The sequence below is a fragment of the Idiotropiscis lumnitzeri genome, unplaced genomic scaffold (assembly GCF_059441095.1).
Source record: "Idiotropiscis lumnitzeri isolate Australia: NSW breed Sydney's pygmy pipehorse unplaced genomic scaffold, RoL_Ilum_1.0 HiC_scaffold_247, whole genome shotgun sequence".
NCBI classification, from domain to species: domain Eukaryota; kingdom Metazoa; phylum Chordata; class Actinopteri; order Syngnathiformes; family Syngnathidae; genus Idiotropiscis; species Idiotropiscis lumnitzeri.
This window is the reverse complement of record NW_028283785.1, coordinates 112,927-122,500: the sequence shown is the minus strand read 5'-3', so window position 1 is coordinate 122,500 and position 9,574 is coordinate 112,927.

Below are 9,574 nucleotides of genomic sequence, written 5' to 3'. Positions count from 1 at the left end.
TGGCGGGTCATGATTGCCAATCGGTCAGTGGTTATGTGTGTGCTGCGGTGCTGCGGTGCCGGCCAACGCTCAGAGGTCGACCCGCAGGCCGAAGGAACCGTCCACCCGAACACCCCGGCGCGAGGCCGGGGCCGGCAGGGGCCCTCCGATGGCGGGTCATGATTGCCAATCGGTCAGTGGTTGTGTGTGCTGCGGTGGGGCCGGGAGGACCGCTCCTCCTGCGTCGGACCCGGGTCATGGGAAGTGCCGTGTGGCGGTGGTGGGGCCGGGAGGACCGCTCCTCCTGCGTCGGACCCGAGTCATGGGAAGTGCCGTGTGGCGGGGCCGGGAGGACCGCTCCTCCTGCGTCGGACCCGAGTCATAGGAAGTGCCGTGTGGCGGGGCCGGGAGGACCGCTCCTCCTGCGTCGGACCCGAGTCATAGGAAGTGCCGTGTGGCGGGGCCGGGAGGACCGCTCCTCCTGCGTCGGACCCGAGTCATAGGAAGTGCCGTGTGGTGGGGCCGGGAGGACCGCTCCTCCTGCGTCGGACCCGAGTCATAGGAAGTGCCGTGTTGCGCTGGTGGGGCCGTGCCCGCCAACAGCCTTCAGTGGTCGGATACCACGTTTGCAAGCTCCCCGCTGGAATGGGGACTTAGAAGAAATGAGGGGAAAATTCCCCCGGAGCTCCGTGCCTGAGGGCGGGCTGTGAGCCGCGCCGCGTCCGCCAACAGCCTTCCATGGTCGGACACCATTGTTCGCAAGTTGCCCGCTGGAATGGGCACATAGAAGAAATTTCGAGGATAACATCCACCAGAGCGCCAGGGCGGCCGTTATTGCAGTATGCGTCCGCCTGGCAGCTCTCTTCCGCGGGAACCATTGGGCAATTTCTTTCACGGAGGTGGACATAGAAGAATTTTTGTTTCTAAAAACGTGGTTCCTAAAAATGTGCCCCAGGTGTTTTGGAAAACCCGGGTAAACCTGGGAAGTAGGCAAATGACCCTCTGACTAGGGGGAAAAACGTTTGCCTACTGCAGCGCCCCTAATGCAATTCGGCGGAACTGCAACGCCCCTGGTCGCCTAAACGCTACCCCTGGTCGCCTAAACCTCACCCCTGGTCGCCTAAACCTCACCCCTGGTCGCCTAAACCTCACCCCTGGTCGCCTAAAAGTCACCCCTGGTCGCCTAAATTGTCAACCCCTGGTCACCTAAATTGTCAACCCCTGGTCGCCTAAAGGGGACTTAGAAGAAATGAGGGGGCAAATTCCCCCGGAGCTCCGTGCCTGAGGGCGGGCTGTGAGCCGCGCCGCGTCCGCCAACAGCCTTCAGTGGTCGGATACAATGTTTGAAAGGTCCCCGCTGGAAAGGGGACTTAGAAGAAATGAGGCAAATTTCCCCGGAGCTCCGTGCCTGAGGGCGGGCTGTGAGCCGCGCCGCGTCCGCCAACAGCCTTCAGTGGTCGGATACAATGTTTGAAAGTTCCCCGCTGGAAAGGGGACTTAGAAGAAATGAGGCAAATTTCCCCGGAGCTCCGTGCCTGAGGGCGGGCTGTGAGCCGCGCCGCGTCCGCCAACAGCCTTCCTTTGGTCGGATACAATGTTTGAAAGGTCCCCGCTGGAAAGGGGACTTAGAAGAAATGAGGCAAATTTCCCCGGAGCTCCGTGCCTGAGGGCGGGCTGTGAGCCGCGCCGCGCCCGCCAACAGCCTTCAGTGGTCGGATACAATGTTTGAAAGGTCCCCGCTGGAAAGGGGACTTAGAAGAAATGAGGCAAATTTCCCCGGAGCTCCGTGCCTGAGGGCGGGCTGTGAGCATCGCCGCGCCCGCCAACAGCCTTCAGTGGTCGGATACAATGTTTGAAAGTTCCCCGCTGGAAAGGGGACTTAGAAGAAATGAGGCAAATTTCCCCGGAGCTCCGTGCCTGAGGGCGGGCTGTGAGCCGCGCCGCGCCCGCCAACAGCCTTCCACGGTCGGATACAATGTTTCAAAGTTCCCCGCTGGAAAGGGGACTTAGAAGAATTGAGTAAAATTCACCCGGAGCTCCGTGCCCGAGGGCCGGCTATGAGCCGCGCCGTGCCCGCCAACAGCCTTCCACGGTCGGATACAATGTTTCAAAGTTCCCCGCTGGAAAGGGGACTTAGAAGAAATTTGTAAAAATTCATCCGGAGCTCCGTGCCCGAGGGCCGGCTATGAGCCGCGCCGTGCCCGCCAACAGCCTTCCACGGTCGGATACAATGTTTCAAAGTTCCCCGCTGGAAAGGGGACTTAGAAGAAATTTGTAAAAATTCACCCGGAGCTCCGTGCCCGAGGGCCGGCTATGAGCCGCGCCGTGCCCGCCAACAGCCTTCCACGGTCGGATACAATGTTTCAAAGTTCCCCGCTGGAAAGGGGACTTAGAAGAAATTTGTAAAATTCACCCGGAGCTCCGTGCCTGAGGGCCGGCTATGAGCCGCGCCGTGCCCGCCAACAGCCTTCCACGGTCGGATACAATGTTTCAAAGTTCCCCGCTGGAAAGGGGACTTAGAAGAAATTTGTAAAAATTCACCCGGAGCTCCGTGCCCGAGGGCCGGCTATGAGCCGCGCCGTGCCCGCCAACAGCCTTCCACGGTCGGATACAATGTTTCAAAGTTCCCCGCTGGAAAGGGGACTTAGAAGAAATTTGTAAAATTCACCCGGAGCTCCGTGCCTGAGGGCCGGCTATGAGCCGCGCCGTGCCCGCCAACAGCCTTCCACGGTCGGATACAATGTTTCAAAGTTCCCCGCTGGAAAGGGGACTTAGAAGAAATTTGTAAAAATTCACCCGGAGCTCCGTGCCCGAGGGCCGGCTATGAGCCGCGCCGCGCCCGCCAACAGCCTTCCACGGTCGGATACAATGTTTCAAAGTTCCCCGCTGGAAAGGGGACTTAGAAGAAATTTGTGAAAATTCACCCGGAGCTCCGTGCCTGAGGGCCGGCTATGAGCCGCGCCGTGCCCGCCAACAGCCTTCCACGGTCGGATACAATGTTTCAAAGTTCCCCGCTGGAAAGGGGACTTAGAAGAAATTTGTGAAAATTCACCCGGAGCTCCGTGCCCGAGGGCCGGCTATGAGCCGCGCCGTGCCCGCCAACAGCCTTCCACGGTCGGATACAATGTTTCAAAGTTCCCCGCTGGAAAGGGGACTTAGAAGAAATTTGTGAAAATTCACCCGGAGCTCCGTGCCCGAGGGCCGGCTATGAGCCGCGCCGTGCCCGCCAACAGCCTTCCACGGTCGGATACAATGTTTCAAAGTTCCCCGCTGGAAAGGGGACTTAGAAGAATTGAGTAAAATTCACCCGGAGCTCCGTGCCTGAGGGCCGGCTATGAGCCGCGCCGCGCCCGCCAACAGCCTTCCACGGTCGGATACAATGTTTCAAAGTTCCCCGCTGGAAAGGGGACTTAGAAGAAATTTGTGAAAATTCACCCGGAGCTCCGTGCCCGAGGGCCGGCTATGAGCCGCGCCGCGCCCGCCAACAGCTTTCCACGGTCGGATACAATGTTTCAAAGTTCCCCGCTGGAAAGGGGACTTAGAAGAAATTTGTGAAAATTCACCCGGAGCTCCGTGCCCGAGGGCCGGCTATGAGCCGCGCCGTGCCCGCCAACAGCCTTCCACGGTCGGATACAATGTTTCAAAGTTCCCCGCTGGAAAGAGGACTTAGAAGAAATTTGTGAAAATTCACCCGGAGCTCCGTGCCCGAGGGCCGGCTATGAGCCGCGCCGTGCCCGCCAACAGCCTTCCACGGTCGGATACAATGTTTCAAAGTTCCCCGCTGGAAAGGGGACTTAGAAGAAATTTGTGAAAATTCACCCGGAGCTCCGTGCCCGAGGGCCGGCTATGAGCCGCGCCGCGCCCGCCAACAGCCTTCCACGGTCGGATACAATGTTTCAAAGTTCCCCGCTGGAAAGGGGACTTAGAAGAAATTAGGCAACTTTCCCCGGAGCTCCATGCCTGAGTGCGGGCTGTTTGCCGCGCCGTGCCCGCCAACAGCCTTCAGTGGTCGGATACAATGTTTCAAAGTTCCCCGCTGGAAAGGGGACTTAGAAGAAATTATGAATATTTTTGTTTCTAAAAACGTGATCCCTGAAAATGTGCCCCAGGTGTTTTGGAAAACCCGGGTAAACCTGGGAAGTAGGCAAATGACCCTCTGACTAGGGGGGAAGAACGTTTGCCTACTGCAGCGCCCCTAATGCAATTCGGCGGAACTGCAACGCCCCTGGTCGCCTAAACGCTACCCCTGGTCGCCTAAAAGCTACCCCTGGTCGCCTAAAAGCTACCCCTGGTCGCCTAAAAGCTACCCCTGGTCGCCTAAACGCTACCCCTGGTCGCCTAAACGCTACCCCTGGTCGCCTAAACGCTTCCCCTGGTCACCTAAACGCTACCCCTGGTCGCCTAAACGCTACCCCTGGTCGCCTAACTGACCCCTCGTGTGTGGGGATCAACGTTTGCCTACTAGGGCGTCCTCCGGCGGCCTCTCGGCAGTACTGCAGGCCCATTTTAGCCGAGCCCATTGAAATGAATGGGGGAATTTTATACGTTTTTGCCTTTTTTTTCCCCCCTCGTTCTTTTTGTATTTATTCATTTATTTCAACTTTTACCGACTCAACCGCCCTCCGGCGTGCCCTCGGCGGTCCCGCAAGCCCAATTCGGCCGAGCCCATTGAAATGAATGGGGGAATTTTATACGTTTTTGCCTTTTTTCCCCCCCCCTCGTTCTTTTTGTATTTATTCATTTATTTCAACTTTTACCGACTCAACCGCCCTCCGGCGTGCCCTCGGCGGTCCCGCAAGCCCAATTCGGCCGAGCCCATTGAAATGAATGGGGGAATTTTATACGTTTTTGCCTTTTTTTCTCCCCCCCTCGTCCTTTTTGTATTTATTCATTTATTTCAACTTTTACCGACTCAACCGCCCTCCGGCGTGCCCTCGGCGGTCCCGCAAGCCCAATTCGGCCGAGCCCATTGAAATGAATGGGGGAATTTTATACGTTTTTGCCTTATTTCCCCCCCCCTCGTCCTTTTTGTATTTATTCATTTATTTCAACTTTTACCGACTCAACCGCCCTCCGGCGTGCCCTCGGCGGTCCCGCAAGCCCAATTCGGCCGAGCCCATTGAAATGAATGGGGGAATTTTATACGTTTTTGCCTTTTTTTTCCCCCCCTCGTCCTTTTTGTATTTATTCATTTATTTCAACTTTTACCGACTCAACCGCCCTCCGGCGTGCCCTCGGCGGTCCCGCAAGCCCAATTCGGCCGAGCCCATTGAAATGAATGGGGGAATTTTATACGTTTTTGCCTTATTTCCCCCCCCCTCGTCCTTTTTGTATTTATTCATTTATTTCAACTTTTACCGACTCAACCGCCCTCCGGCGTGCCCTCGGCGGTCCCGCAAGCCCAATTCGGCCGAGCCCATTGAAATGAATGGGGGAATTTTATACGTTTTTGCCTTATTTCCCCCCCCCCTCGTCCTTTTTGTATTTATTCATTTATTTCAACTTTTACCGACTCAACCGCCCTCCGGCGTGCCCTCGGCGGTCCCGCAAGCCCAATTCGGCCGAGCCCATTGAAATGAATGGGGGAATTTTATACGTTTTTGCCTTTTTTTTTCCCCCCTCGTCCTTTTTGTATTTATTCATTTATTTCAACTTTTACCGACTCAACCGCCCTCCGGCGTGCCCTCGGCGGTCCCGCAAGCCCAATTCGGCCGAGCCCATTGAAATGAATGGGGGAATTTTATACGTTTTTGCCTTTTTCCCCCCCCCCCTCGTTCTTTTTGTATTTATTCATTTATTTCAACTTTTACCGACTCAACCGCCCTCCGGCGTGCCCTCGGCGGTCCCGCAAGCCCAATTCGGCCGAGCCCATTGAAATGAATGGGGGAATTTTATACGTTTTTGCCTTTTTCCCCCCCCCCTCGTTCTTTTTGTATTTATTCATTTATTTCAACTTTTACCGACTCAACCGCCCTCCGGCGTGCCCTCGGCGGTCCCGCAAGCCCAATTCGGCCGAGCCCATTGAAATGAATGGGGGAATTTTATACGTTTTTGCCTTTTTTTCCCCCCCCCTCGTCCTTTTTGTATTTATTCATTTATTTCAACTTTTACCGACTCAACCGCCCTCCGGCGTGCCCTCGGCGGTCCCGCAAGCCCAATTCGGCCGAGCCCATTGAAATGAATGGGGGAATTTTATACGTTTTTGCCTTTTTTTTTCCCCCCTCGTCCTTTTTGTATTTATTTACTTATTTCAACCTTTACCGACTTAGGGGCCGCTTTGCACCGCCTGTGCCCGGGGAAGGTGCTCCTATTCGGGCCAAGTGTGACACACGCCCGCCCTCCTCCTCCGGAGCTTCCATTAGGGTAGACTTAGGGGCCGCTTGGCACCGCCTGTGCCCGGGGAAGGTGCTCATATTCGGCTTCACTGTCAGGCAGCATGCACTCCTCCTCCGGAGCTTCCATTTGGGCAAACTTAGGGGCCGCTTGGCACCGCCCGTGCCCGGGGAAGGTGCTCCTATTCGGGCCAAGTGTGACACACGCCCGCACTCCTCCTCCGGAGCTTCCATTTGGGCAAACTTAGGGGCCGCTTGGCACCGTCTGTGCCCGGGGAAGGTGCTCATATTCGGCTTCACTGTCAGGCAGCATGCACTCCTCCTCCGGAGCTTCCATTTGGGCAAACTTAGGGGCCGCTTGGCACCGCCTGTGCCCGGGGAAGGTGCTCATATTCGGCTTCACTGTCACACAGCGTGCACTCCTCCTCCGGAGCTTCCATTTGGGCAAACTTAGGGGCCGCTTGGCACCGTCTGTGCCCGGGGAAGGTGCTCATATTCGGGCCAAGTGTGACACACGCCCGCACTCCTCCTCCGGAGCTTCCATGAGGGTAGACTTAGGGGCCGCTTGGCACCGTCTGTGCCCGGGGAAGGTGCTCATATTCGGGCCAAGTGTGACACACGCCCGCACTCCTCCTCCGGAGCTTCCATAAGGGCAAACTTAGGGGCCGCTTGGCACCGTCTGTGCCCGGGGAAGGTGCTCCTATTCGGCTTCACTGTCACACAGCATGCACTCCTCCTCCGGAGCTTCCATAAGGGCAAACTTAGGGGCCGCTTGGCACCGTCTGTGCCCGGGGAAGGTGCTCCTATTCGGCTTCACTGTCACACAGCATGCACTCCTCCTCCGGAGCTTCCATAAGGGCAAACTTAGGGGCCGCTTGGCACCGTCTGTGCCCGGGGAAGGTGCTCCTATTCGGCTTCACTGTCACACAGCATGCACTCCTCCTCCGGAGCTTCCATGAGGGTAGACTTAGGGGCCGCTTGGCACCGCCTGTGCCCGGGGAAGGTGCTCATATTCGGCTTCACTGTCCGGAGCTTCCATTAGGGCAAACTTAGGGGCCACTTGGCACCGCCTGTGCCCGGGGAAGGTGCTCCTCTCCGGGCTAAGTGTGACACACGCCCGCACTCCTCCTCCGGAGCTTCCATTAGGGCAAACTTAGGGGCCGCTTGGCACCGCCTGTGCCCGGGGAAGGTGCTCATATTCGGCTTCACTGTCAGGCAGCATGCACTCCTCCTCCGGAGCTTCCATTTGGGCAAACTTAGGGGCCGCTTGGCACCGTCTGTGCCCGGGGAAGGTGCTCCTATTCGGGCCAAGTGTGACACACGCCCGCACTCCTCCTCCGGAGCTTCCATTAGGGCAAACTTAGGGGCCGCTTGGCACCGCCTGTGCACGGGGAAGGTGCTCCTATTCGGCTTCACTGTCACACAGCATGCACTCCTCCTCCGGAGCTTCCATAAGGGCAAACTTAGGGGCCGCTTGGCACCGTCTGTGCCCGGGGAAGGTGCTCCTATTCGGGCCAAGTGTGACACACGCCCGCACTCCTCCTCCGGAGCTTCCATAAGGGTAGACTTAGGGGCCGCTTGGCACCGTCTGTGCCCGGGGAAGGTGCTCCTATTCGGCTTCACTGTCACACAGCATGCACTCCTCCTCCGGAGCTTCCATAAGGGCAAACTTAGGGGCCGCTTGGCACCGTCTGTGCCCGGGGAAGGTGCTCCTATTCGGCTTCACTGTCAGGCAGCATGCACTCCTCCTCCGGAGCTTCCATAAGGGTAGACTTAGGGGCCGCTTGGCACGGCCTGTGCCCGGGGAAGGTCCTCATATTCGGGCCAAGTGTGACACACGCCCGCCCTCCTCCTCCGGAGTTTCCATGAGGGTAAACTTAGGGGCCGCTTGGCACCGCCTGTGCCCGGGGAAGGTGCTCATATTCGGGCCAAGTGTGACACACGCCCGCACTCCTCCTCCGGAGCTTCCATTTGGGCAAACTTAGGGGCCGCTTGGCACCGCCTGTGCCCGGGGAAGGTGCTCATATTCGGCTTCACTGTCAGGCAGCATGCACTCCTCCTCCGGAGCTTCCATTTGGGCAAACTTAGGGGCCGCTTGGCACCGCCTGTGCCCGGGGAAGGTGCTCATATTCGGCTTCACTGTCAGGCAGCATGCACTCCTCCTCCGGAGCTTCCATTAGGGCAAACTTAGGGGCCGCTTGGCACCGTCTGTGCCCGGGGAAGGTGCTCCTATTCGGCTTCACTGTCATGCAGCATGCACTCCTCCTCCGGAGCTTCCATTTGGGCAAACTTAGGGGCCGCTTGGCACCGTCTGTGCCCGGGGAAGGTGCTCATATTCGGCTTCACTGTCAGGCAGCATGCACTCCTCCTCCGGAGCTTCCATTTGGGCAAACTTAGGGGCCGCTTGGCACCGCCTGTGCCCGGGGAAGGTGCTCATATTCGGCTTCACTGTCACACAGCGTGCACTCCTCCTCCGGAGCTTCCATTTGGGCAAACTTAGGGGCCGCTTGGCACCGTCTGTGCCCGGGGAAGGTGCTCATATTCGGGCCAAGTGTGACACACGCCCGCACTCCTCCTCCGGAGCTTCCATGAGGGTAGACTTAGGGGCCGCTTGGCACCGTCTGTGCCCGGGGAAGGTGCTCATATTCGGGCCAAGTGTGACACACGCCCGCACTCCTCCTCCGGAGCTTCCATAAGGGCAAACTTAGGGGCCGCTTGGCACCGTCTGTGCCCGGGGAAGGTGCTCCTATTCGGCTTCACTGTCACACAGCATGCACTCCTCCTCCGGAGCTTCCATAAGGGCAAACTTAGGGGCCGCTTGGCACCGTCTGTGCCCGGGGAAGGTGCTCCTATTCGGCTTCACTGTCACACAGCATGCACTCCTCCTCCGGAGCTTCCATAAGGGCAAACTTAGGGGCCGCTTGGCACCGTCTGTGCCCGGGGAAGGTGCTCCTATTCGGCTTCACTGTCACACAGCATGCACTCCTCCTCCGGAGCTTCCATGAGGGTAGACTTAGGGGCCGCTTGGCACCGCCTGTGCCCGGGGAAGGTGCTCATATTCGGCTTCACTGTCCGGAGCTTCCATTAGGGCAAACTTAGGGGCCACTTGGCACCGCCTGTGCCCGGGGAAGGTGCTCCTCTCCGGGCTAAGTGTGACACACGCCCGCACTCCTCCTCCGGAGCTTCCATTAGGGCAAACTTAGGGGCCGCTTGGCACCGCCTGTGCCCGGGGAAGGTGCTCATATTCGGCTTCACTGTCAGGC